General features: G+C 30.9%; 1 long non-coding RNA gene across 1 annotated transcript; it reads left to right on the forward strand.

The window, feature by feature from the left end:
* Positions 1 to 4,674: 4,674 nt before the first annotated feature.
* On the forward strand, positions 4,675 to 5,479 carry LOC131001263 (uncharacterized). The gene is made up of 2 exons (XR_009093893.1): positions 4,675 to 4,980; positions 5,126 to 5,479. It is a non-coding gene; the product is annotated as an uncharacterized LOC131001263 (long non-coding RNA).
* The last annotated feature ends 7,380 nt before the right edge of the window (positions 5,480 to 12,859 follow it).

A 12,859-nucleotide genomic window follows, 5' to 3' on the forward strand; every position in this document is an offset into this window, starting at 1 on the left:
CTCGCAGAGATGCTAATAAGGCAACTCATAAGTTTTGCTTTAGTTTTTCAAAAAGATGTGATGATCTGAAAGTTGGATTTTTTGATTTGACTTCTTGATATAGTACATTCGTATTTGTAATAATATATATTCCCTTTTCGTTTAAAAAAAAAAAATACTCTTCATCCATATTCTGCAATCGTTAGTTGCCACAATATTAATTTGTTTGAACACGATAAAACTTTTTTTCTTTGATGCGGAAACAAAAACAAAATTATTCATGAAATGTCATCTGAAATCATATTTTTAAGTCATCTAGGAAAATTTATGATCCAACAAATAGGCCAAAAGTAAGATTTAGCAAACTGAACTAAACTATGCACAACATTATGTGTTATTTTATACACATGACATACTTGGATTAGCTCCCTAGTATTACTCCAAATATTTTGACTATCACTGAGTAAAAACTGATCTTCATCCTCCTCATTCGCCATGACACGCACTAAAAGAAGAGAGTACTCTGTGTAAACCTCAATAGATGCTATTTTATGTTCCAATCTGATGACAATTCCTTACACCATCGCCATAATTTCACCAATCATTACACTTGAAAAACGAGATTGTTCTCTTCGCAACATCCACTATAATTCTTCCTTAATGGTTTCGAAATATAGCACCCAATCCCAAAAGCATTGCACCCTCTATCAAACAAAGCTGAGCAGAGTTTTTGAGCATGCATATCTGTTTACTTTGCCAGAGAAAACAAAGCTGAAAATAATGCAAGAATAAGTGAAAAATGAAATAACTTGGTTACTTGAAGAATTATGAGAAGAGCTTGATACCAGTCGACAATGCTAATCCATGTGGAGTTGATCCTGCGAGACTCAGAGCTGGAGAAACAAAACAAAAAAAATACTTTAGAGTTGACACTACTTGGCGCACCTAGGAGTACTGGTCCCATAACCGTAGGTCGTTCCTTAATAATCTGTGACACATGGAGGCAGCTGAATATTCGTTTTCCCCTTGTAGGCCAACATGGTGTTTGAAGATCTGAAGAGACAAAATTATCCTTCGGCCTTAAGAGAAATAAAGCTAAAATGGTTGAAATGCTCCTTTGTACTCAGAGCTGAAATTACCAAAAAAAACCCTCAGTTGTAATAGTCAATAAATGTTCATTAGTATGTTCGTAAGTTCATAATAATGTTCGTTGGTTCCTAGAATTGAAAAATGAGGAATTTACGAGATTTCCTAAACTTGAAGAATTCGGATGAATCTGATTCATTGATTTTGATGAAATCAATGACTCTAATTTGGTATTCATTCTCTATATAGGAGAGTAGTCTCCATTGAACTATATAAATTATTTATTAAAATATACTCCCTCCTATTCTTTTTCTTAGTCGTTTCAACAATCTCAATTATTTATGTTTTACTTGACGTTTTGAGAAATTATCCCATTCTTAACCTTATTTAATATCATGCATTAATCACAATTAAAATGACTTTTCCTATTTCCTCTAGTTTTAGTGATGGATCGGCTCCTTTTTCACTCTATTTATCTACAATTTTCCATCAAACTTCTGCAGATATATTTCTTAAGAAAATGTAATCTGAATCAGTAAGTAATCTTTGTTAACTACTTTTGTGGTTTCAATCTTTTACGCTTTTCAATGATATATACAATTCTTATATAATCATCACTTTTTGTTGTAGGAATAACATTTATTTTGGCATTCTGAACTCATGGATACAAATGGGAATAGTGAATCCAAATTGGATATGCCATTGGTCACATGCAAAAGAAAAATGTTTTCGAGTGTTTTAGTGTGCTTTGATATAAGAAGATCAAGAGTGTTTAGATTTTTTTTTGTTATCCACCAAATAAATATTGGGTAATTAATATACTCCACTAAAATAAGTGATGTTTAATGAGGTTATGTTGGACATAATATTTTTTTATTAAAAAGTGTGCTTGAGCTTAGGATGACAAACAAAAAGGATAGGAGGGAGTATGTTCTTAGTTTCACCATTACAATTGGACTTCGAAACGATAGAAGGCAGCAAGAAAAGGTCAACGAAATATGAATATTCGTATCCTATAAAAATAATAGTAGTAATTCAATCAACAAGGACAACCTCATACCGAAGAGGTGAAGCATAAAATAATCCCTCTAACACCGCCTAATTACGGGTTGGGATTTATTTAATTAACTTAAGAAATTAGTAGTACTACTATTTTTTTAGTTGACTATACTGAGTAAGTTGACAGTCTGGTCAACCTGTGCCAGCAGTTCTAATTTCTGTGCCTAATTTAATATTTCTAGTTGCTCCTTTTTTTAATACCCTCCTAATGAATTAAAATTGAATCTAATCTTTAGCTGCAAATCTATCGTTCAGTGTGATCTTTTCATAAATCTAAAGTGCTGAACATTTTAAAGTAAATCTATGAAGTAACATACATCAATTAGGGGTGGCACGGTACGGTATACCTTATTAAATCGATCATACCTTATACCTTACCTTTACCTCCGGTATGGAGAAAATTCATACCTTTACCTTACCTTTACCTACGGTATACCTTAGTTCGGTATACCTTAAGTACGGTATGGAGAATATACAAAACCTTTACCGTACCTTTATTTCGGTATACCTTACCGAATTTCGGTATACCGTACTTTCACGGTATACCGCACTTTAACGGTATACCAACATAATCGGTATTATCAAAATCGAAAAAATTCAATTGGTATACCGTACTTTATATTCGCATACTTGTATGCATTCATGTAATATATAATAAATTATATAAATGTTATAAGTTACATATAATTTATATGTCAGAAGTAATATTATTTATAATATAATACTAATATTATAACTATGCTATTATATATGTAACTATTATAAGTTAGATGTATAATTTATTGTAAAACAATAATTTTAGTTATATATTATAACTATACTATAATATCAAAATAAATAATTTTATTTTATTGTATAACTTATACTATATACTATATTTTATTTGTTTTTGTATCATTTGATGATATTTATAAATTTATAAGTTATATAGTATATACTATATACTATATAGATGTTATAAGTTATATGAGATTTATAAGTTAGATGTAATCTAAGTTATAATATAATATCAATATTAATTATAGATATGCTATTATATACATAGATGTTACACGTCAGATGTATAATTTATTGTAGAACAATAATCTTAGTTATATAATATAGAATATTATATTATAACTGTACAATAATCTTAGTTATATAATATAGAATATTATATTATAACTGTACAATAATCTTAGTTATATAATATAGAATATTATATTATAATTGTGTTATAATATCAATATAAATAATTCAGTTATATTAAATTATATAACTTACATACTATATTATATTTTATTCACTTTTATATCATTTGATGATATTTATATTCGCATACTTGTATGCATTCATGTAATATATAGTAAATTATATAGATGTTATAAGTTACATATAATTTATATGTTAGACGTAATATTATTTATAATATAATACTAATATTATAACTATGCTATTATATATGTAACCATTATAAGTTAGATGTATAATCTATTGTAAAACAATAATTTTAGTTATATATTATAACTATACTATAATATCAAAATAAACAATTTTATTTTATTGTATGACTTATACTATATACTATATTTTATTTATTTTTGTATCATTTGATGATATTTATAAATTCATGTACAATTGTATATATTCTTATAATATAGATTATATACATCATTTTATAAAATTTATAAATATTTTTAAAAATATAGACATAAAAATAAATATTATATATTTTAAAACTATAGATTTTGATACGATATATACCGCGATTTTCGGTATACCAATATACGCGGACAACTGCGGTATATCAGAATAAGGTATTGTACCTTATTACCGGTATATACCGAATATTAAGGTATACCAGAATAAGGTATGATACCGCATCACCGGTATATGCAGTAATATTCGGTATACCAGTAATACGGTATCATACCGTATTCTAGTATATACCTTTAATACGGTATTTATTGATTTTTTCGATATATACCGCGGTATCGGTATACACCGGTATACCCCGGTATTTGGAAAATCCATACCTTTACCTTATCGTAAATCTTCGGTACGGTATCATACCTTACCAAAAAAACCGGTATACCTTAAATTCGGTATTTTGCGGTATTTTACGGTACGGTATGGCCGGTATACCGAATTTTCGGTATATTTTTCCAGCCCTAACGTCAATATTCAGGTTTACAGTTATTTTATTTTATTTTTTATTTTCTTTTGAGGGGCTTCAGGTTTACAGTTTTTCAGCTTAACTGGATTTCGCTTTTTTTTTTTTTTAATAATCGATTTCGCTTAGTTTTTTTTAGTACGTCACTTATTTTATACTCCCTCCATTTCATTATTGTTATCCCAAAGTTTTAGAATAAAAATTTAAAATGCTCTATTCCTGAAGTTATATATGAAAAATGTTCTCTTTTATAAACATAAGCATTCGATGCCCTATTCTTTAAATACTCCCTCCGTCCCGCTATTCAAGTTCCATTTTCCTTTTTGGGTTGTCCCACCGATAATGTCCCATTTCCTAAAAAGGAAATAATAAGGGGATGCTTAACATTAAATGAGATCACTAATTATCACACTAATTAACCCCTAATTTTCTTTCTCTCTCCACATTCTCTTTCCTCTCTCTTTTCTTCACCAATCCACCGCCCTCCCACCTCCCACCTCCACCATCTTGCCACCTCCACCGCCCTCCCACCTCCACCATCGCGCCACCCCCTGCCGCCTCCACCCACGCCGCCTCTTCTTTTCCCTCCTACCTTGCTTTTTTCTTACCCCAATTTCTAGGGTTCCCTGCTTCTCTTCGAATTTTCGCCCCTTTGGTGAGTCCCGCCACCACCGTTGCCGTCGCACCGCCGCCCTCTGTCTCAGGTAACCCCATTCTTTTTCTCTATCGAGATCTCTTTCTCCCTGCTCTCCTTCTCGATCTCCCTTTATCTCTTGTTCGCGGCGGCCGCTGCCGCCGCCTCTGCTCCTTCTTTCTTCCTCGCTCACTCCGCCTCCATGTCCCTCACAGATCTGTCTCTCACTCTATCTTACTCTCTATCTCCTGGGAAATTGCAAGAGATCTGTTTGTGTTCAAATAGAATGGATTGGTGAAATGGGTTGAAGCTTGAAGTTGCAGATTTCTGGAAATGTTTATTAAAGCTTGAAGTTGGAATGTAGAATTGTAGATTTTGTATTTCTGCATTCTAGAAGTTGAATCTGCATTCTGGAAATGTAGAATCTGCATTCTGGAAGTTGTATTTTTGAATTACAGATTGCAGATTGTAGATTGCAGATTTCTGGAAATGTTTATTAAAGCTGGAAGTTGTAGATTGTATTTTTTGAAGCTTGAAGTTGGAATGTAGAATGGATTTCCGGAGATCTATTTTTGAAGCTTGAAGCTTGAAGTTGTTCAAATAGAATGTTTATTAAAGCTGGAAATGGGTTGAATTGTAGATTTTGTATTTTTGGAAATTGCAGATTTGGGTATATTTCGAATTTTAAGGAATAATTAATTTAATTATAGTTTATTAAAAATTAAATTAATAAGAAAAAAATTAAGACTTTTTGATATTGATAAAATAAAATAGAAATAATTAGTTATTCCCTAATCACAAAACTTAAACATGTGGACCACACTACTTATTCACCTAATTTGCTTCTTCTTAATCTCCGTGCCGAAAAGTAACGAGACTTAAATAGCGGGACGGAGGGAGTACCATTTAATGTTGATGAGCTTGCTTGATTTTTTATGAAAGTCTTACACATTTGATCAATTTGATAGCTATCAGTCAAAAAAAGTCAACGATTTTTTTTTTTTTGGGTCAGGACAGGGAATTATTATTAAGAAGGAGAAAAACTTGGTACAAGAGGGAGGAAAAATCGAAAATACATAAAAGAAACAGAAGGAGGACAACAAGTAAAAGAGACCTCAGACCACTCCTAGCAAATAAGGGAAAACTCGATTACTCCAAAATGTGATTGTTGAGGAGCCAAGATCTGATATCTCCTGCTGAAATCTCCAAAGAATATGCTGTCCTCCAAGTCCAAAGTCTTGTCTTTATCTCTCGGACTGTTTTCTCCTCGTTCCACTGACCCTTGTTGAATTTACACTCGTTTCGACCGTTCCAAATGCACCAAACAGTACATAACCAGCAGCTCCAAAGGAAATTGCCATTATCCTTAAGGCCAAGATTCTTGAAGGCAAAGAAGTGGTCTTTCGCTGCAGTGTGAAGCACCGATTGGAGGCCAAGCCAAAAAAAATCTCATACCAGACTTTGGTGGTTCTTTGGCAAGCAAAGAAGATGTGGTTGGTGTCTTCAGTCTGTGATTTACAGAAAACGCATTGTGCTTTCGAGCTGGGAATATCCACCTGTCTTTTTTGCAGATTGTCGCAAGTGGGCATCCGGTCTTTCATGATTCTCCACGATTTGACTGATAGCCAGATGATTTTATCAGGTGGTCATATAATCTGCCCAGTAAAATCATCTGACTGCCCGGTTAAATGATTTGCCCGCCCTGGCGATCAGACGATCTAGCCACCCACCGGTCAAATAAGTTATTGACTAATAGCTGTCAAATCGTTTACTTTTATGATTGATAGTTGTCAAATCGGTCAAATGTGTAAGACTTTCACAAAAAATCAAACAAACACATCAACATCAAAGGATAAAATAGGTTCTTCACATAATTTGGGCATAAAATGCTTAAGGGTGCGTTTTCTTTGGTTGTAAATTTATCATGGGAAAATGAATGATAAATAAAATTTAACCATTTAAATCTTTCATTTTTTTCCCACATTTCCTACTTGACCCCTACTCATTCCTCATTTACACTACAAAGGAGGGATAATATTATCACACCATTTTTGGAGGGATAATATTATTCCAACTTTGTAGTGTAAATGAGGAATGAGTAAGGGTCAAGTAGGAAATGTGGGAAAAGAAAGGAAGGATTTAAATGGTGAAATTTTGTTTATCCCTCATTTTTTCATGATAAATTTACAACAAAAAAAAAACGCACCCTGAGTTTATAAAGTATGACATTTTTCATATACAACTTAAGAAATAGAACATTTTTACCTATTAACACAAATTTTTAGGCACAATAATTGAGAATAAGGTATAAATTGGTAAAAGATGGTAGAACCCACACATTTTAAAAGATTATTTATTACCTTATATGAAAATGAGACAACAATAATGGAACAATCCAAATGGTAAATGGGACAACAATAGTGGGATGAAGGGAGTATAGTTTTCAATAATGTTAATATATTATGTGGGAACCTACAAAAAAATTACCACCTTTTAAAAGTATGGTGTTTTTTAGCCCTTTTTAAAACTAACTCTTTTATATACCAAAATCTGCGAAAGGACTAAAATACCCTTACGGTCCCCACCACTTTAATTTCCGCGCAACATGACACGTGTCCACGATCGTGGACACGACCACGCCATCGTGCCTATCATCGATGGCGTGGTCGTGTCTATCGTGTCCCCGATCATGGACACATGTCATGTTGCGCGGAAGTTGACCGTAAATGGTATTTTAGTCTTTTAATTCATTTTGGTATATACAAAAGAGTTAGTTTTAAAGAGGAGCTATTAAACACTCTACTTTTAAAATGTGCTATTTAAAAACTTGGACCCCATAATTATTTGGTAAGAAATAATAGGAAACACGGTCCATATAAATTAAAAGTCCGAAAATATTATACTACTAATTTGAGGGATTCTCATGTATATTACCTACGGAGGTGGTACACATAATACAAATCTTAATTATAACTATTATTGATTCTATATAATTTTAATACATCATACCAAACAATGTATTACTCTCTCTGTTCCGCGAAGCTTGAGTAGTATTACTTTTCGAGTTGACCCGCGAAGTTTGAGCACTTTTCTTATATGATAATTTTTTTTCTTTATTCACCTTTTTACTTTTTCACATGCTACACTTAACATACAAAATACTAACTCCTTAAAATTCGTGCCGAAAAGAAATTGCTCAAATTTCGCGGGACGGACGGAATATATTTTATAGATATTTTAATATATATTCTATCAAACATGATATTAATATGATATATAGTAAAAAAAATATTTCAATTAAATATATCACATTATATCTCATACCGCGTACCAAATGAGTCCGTAGAGTGTAAAAATTATGAGGTGAAATTAATAACTCTAAAAGTTTCACAAAATCCTTCTTCATTCTATATAACTTTAGATTCACATTTCTTTATTCTTTTCCCATTTTAAGAGATTTCCATTTTCTTTTGAAGGGGCGCGTACACTACTTTAAATTTTAGTTCAATTAAATGGGGTGTTTTGATTCCGGACTCTATATATGTGTGGGTTATTTGTTTAACTGATTCAAAATTTCGAGTTTTTTTTTTTTTTTTTTTTTTTTTTTTTTTGTTCCGAGTGATCAAAATTGCGAGTTTCGAACTATTGTAGTTAAGGATGTCAATCGGGCCATTCCACCGGATTTCGGGCAGTCCTATCGGATTTCGGGTTAATTGGGTGCGGACTAATCAGACTGAAGATTTTTTCGGGTTATAAATTTTCAACCCTAACCGTTTGGGTTTCGGGCTAGCCCATCGGGCTAGTCGACTTAAATGCGTAAAAATAAAATAATTATTTGTATTTTGTTATTTTTAATGATCTAATGTATAATGTATAATGTATAAAATACACATAGAAATTAAAGATATAAATTACTCCATATAGCAAGAATGAAATGCAAAAATATAAGATATTGAAAAAACATCAAGATTACATAACATATAAAATAAGTTGATCACAATAAAATGTTCAACTTTGTTAACGAAAAAATAATAAAATATTCAACAATAGTTTGAATTCATAGAATCAAAACATCTCAAAAATATAGAAAAATAAAATGATGAGACTTTATAATATTTTGTCATTTTTTATTTTTATATCTAAATATTTAATATTAAGTATTCGAGTTTCGGGCTAGCTTATCGGGTTAGTCGGGCCGACTCTATTGAGTGTCGGGCTATTCGGTTGCAGGCTAATTGAGTTATAATTTTTATCGAATTGAAAATATTCAACTATAATCCTCTCGAATGGCGGGTTAATCGGGTCAGCTATACATCCGTAACTATAGTTGAAAAAAGTTAGGCTCCTCTCCTTCAATACTCTATTTTATGTAAATATCTCGACCCAAAAACTTAAGAAAAGGTGGGCAGGGCCTAAGTAACTAGGGGACAATTAATTCTGAGCCTATGAAAGCATAGGAGCTAATTAAATAGTTCAGATATTAATTATCACGATAACTAATAAGATATAGATTGAATCACTTAATTAATTACTCCATAATATTCATGTATTAGTATGCAACTTAAAAAAGAATAGTACTGAATTCATTTTGCAAACTTTCATTTTTTTTTGTCAAAAGAGGAAAAATAACACTTCTTTTGACTATAAAAGATTATCTATAGCCGTCATGTGCGGCAATTTAATATTAATACATATATAGGTAACATATATGACCTTGTCGCAATATTTATATAGTATAATAAATTTAGATTAGCCAATAGCTCAACTAGGGTTAGAATATTGATGGTTATTAACCAAAATCTGTGGGGATTTTATTAATCTCTTTATGATTGTAATAACGGGGTTGATGCGTATATGAGTGATTATTTTGTTGTTTTTATTGTTTACCTATAAAAAGTCTTTGGCAATTGTAATTTTTTACGGGATATTAGCGGCCTCTAAGGCTCTAAATACATAAATTATTAGTTAATTCATGAATTGCACGCGAACTTTAAAATTATATGATAATATATAAACTTTTAGTTGTTATAATTTTTTCACAAAACTAAAATCATCAAATTTAAAGCTGATGTGGAGGCCGAAATTTGCTTACATGAACTTATTGTCCGACGATCAATACAATATTATTTTTAATTAAATAAAACGAATATCGTATTGAGCACTTTCCCGTAAATTAAGGTACGCAGCAACGAGTTGGGAACCTCCAAAAAAGAGTTGAAATACTTATTCTAGTAGATCGAAGGGAAGAGGATATTGATCCTATGGATAAAAGCAAAGGAGAAAAAAATTCCGGAAAAGGAAGGTGTAACTCATGCTCCATTGTTTTGAGTGGTGAAGGATTAGATGATTGATCAGGTTAATTCGCAACTCGTAGCAACTCCTTTTTTCTTTCTTGGAATTTCCAGTTGCTACCTAACTTAATTTATAAGAAATAGTCCAATACTATATCGTTTTATTTAGTTAAACACAATTTTGTGAAAATGTCGCAACAAATGAAAAGTTCTTGTCCAATTTATTTTTCTAGTACTAAATAACTTGCACATGTTAAAAATAAAATGTAATACGATTAAAAATCATATCTAAATTTATTCTAAAATATTCATATCTAAATATTGTAAAAATTCTGTTTTTCTTTCATTCCACTTTTTCATTTCCAAAAGTTTGATTACTCAAAATGTAAATAATGAAGTTTTATGATCTAAAAGCATACCAACATCAATGTCTTCTCAAGAACTCCTAAACTTGCACTCAAATGAATCAATTGGAAAGGCAATTCACCTAAACCACCCTATAATCTATCTCTCCAAAAGAAATAAAATTTTCACATGGCACATGTTTCTTAGCCACATAAAGAAATGGATAATATTCAAAAGAGCCGTCTAATAATTAGATACATAGATGATAGGTGTAACATGGGCTAAAGAGATTATTAACTAAAAAACTGTGTTTAGTGGTGATGAACCAAAAACCAACAAAGGAAGAATCATCATGGGGAGAAGCAACAGCTAATGGGGGGTGGGCCCCATGTCTGTTTCACTATCACAAATGTATGTATAGTGTAAGTCTAGTCATGATGTGACAATTGACAACAATGTCCTTCTATTACCAAATTCCTCTTTTCATATTAAAGGCACGTATATGAACAAAACTCTTTATTTTTAGACATTTTTAAAAAATGAGCGTTTTAACATAAACGAATTTTCATTTCTCAAGCATCATTAGGCTTGTATTAATGAGTGGTACGGAGTCTACGGATAATTTGATATATAATTTTCTAAAATAATAATACCACTCGACTTTAACTCCTTGTATGGATGAAGCTTGAAATATGATTTTTAGCTCCATTTTTTATATGGGCGTAAACAAAAATCCATCGAGACAAGTCATAATCGTTTTGCAATTTGTTCTACTCTGTCATATTCAAAACTTTGTCCAAATATATATTAAGATTTTTTTACAAATATTTTGAAGGTCAATTTCTTACAAAAAATTGATTCATATGTTATAATTAATATAAGGTGAAGTTTTCTTTGATAACTAGCCTACATAGGTAAACATTTATAGGTTAATTAATTCGTTTTTTATTAAGATGAATTTAAACTTTAGAATATCTTAAAATTTTTGATCATTTTTATCATTTGAGCTATTTTATCTTTATTGACATCTCACTGAAAGAATACAATTAGATATGTTTATTATATATTTTATCAATGATGAAAATAAAAAATCTTTTAAAATTATCGCTTTTTTTTATGACGCACCTTAGTAAACGAAGTATAGGAATTTCGTTCTTTATCATCCCACACTACTTGAAGTTATTGGCAGATGTCTGCTTAGTGGAATTTTTACGTGTTGATATTTGATAATGCTCGTTTTGAGGGTAACTTTGGAATTTTAATTATTTTCTTATGCACCGAAAATATGGACCGATGAGGTAATTATATTTTACAAAAAACCTGCAGCTCAAAACTGCAAAACGCAAAATAGTGAATAAATTTGAAATTTAGAAGTATAGAAACTTTAAATAATAAAATAAAGTAATTAAGTAAAACTTTAGAAGATGATCCTAGTATATTTGAAGGAAGTATCCTCAAAATATCTGCGATTAAGTAAGTAAGATGGCAATGCTTTAAGGAAGAGGAATAATGTATGTGAGTTAGCAATTGGTGTAAACAAGTTTTAAGAATGAAAATAATGAGTGGGGAGACTATGTGAATAATTGATTTGGACATAAAGTAAGTGGTTAAGACTTAAGAGAGTATGATGCCAAATCATAGGTGGGTCCCGCTATATATTGGGTGTCTTGCAAAATTTGAGCTAATGAATTTTTCGATTTGGAAAATACAGGTTTTGAGAAAATCGTAACCATTAAATTCAAATCTTATTTAACTTCAATAAACCACACTGAAATTGGAAACTAAGAAATGCATTGAACATGAAATCGCTTGCTTTTTATATAACAGAGATTCACCATTTAAGTATTTCTCAATGGAAAAGTTTTGATTGTGAATACAATGCAATTTTTATATATTGAGTTTTCAGCATTGACATAATTCAATCAATTTAACACTCCATTTGATATAATTGTTTATAATACCTTTATTATTTATAAATACTTGAATTATGAATCATTAGACAAAGAAATATTTAGGTTGACTATTATTATTATTAATAAAGAAAATACAATTATCGGTGGAGGGTGTTTTCCATGCCAATCTAAATGTACCATTACATCATTGCTGTGCTCATGAACAACATGCGAACACATCAAGATGAGAATAAAGATGGATTGGGTTTTAAACAAGATAAACCATTTAATATAAAACCAAATAACAAGAGAAACAAAATGAGAATAATACACAAGAAAATCTAGAATTCAATCTTCATCGTTTTTCCTTTCCTTTCTCCCCCAACTTAAAAAGAAAGAGTTAATTTTGGAATAACATGAT

Source organism: Salvia miltiorrhiza, chromosome 8 (genome assembly GCF_028751815.1).
Source record: "Salvia miltiorrhiza cultivar Shanhuang (shh) chromosome 8, IMPLAD_Smil_shh, whole genome shotgun sequence".
NCBI lineage: Eukaryota > Viridiplantae > Streptophyta > Magnoliopsida > Lamiales > Lamiaceae > Salvia > Salvia miltiorrhiza.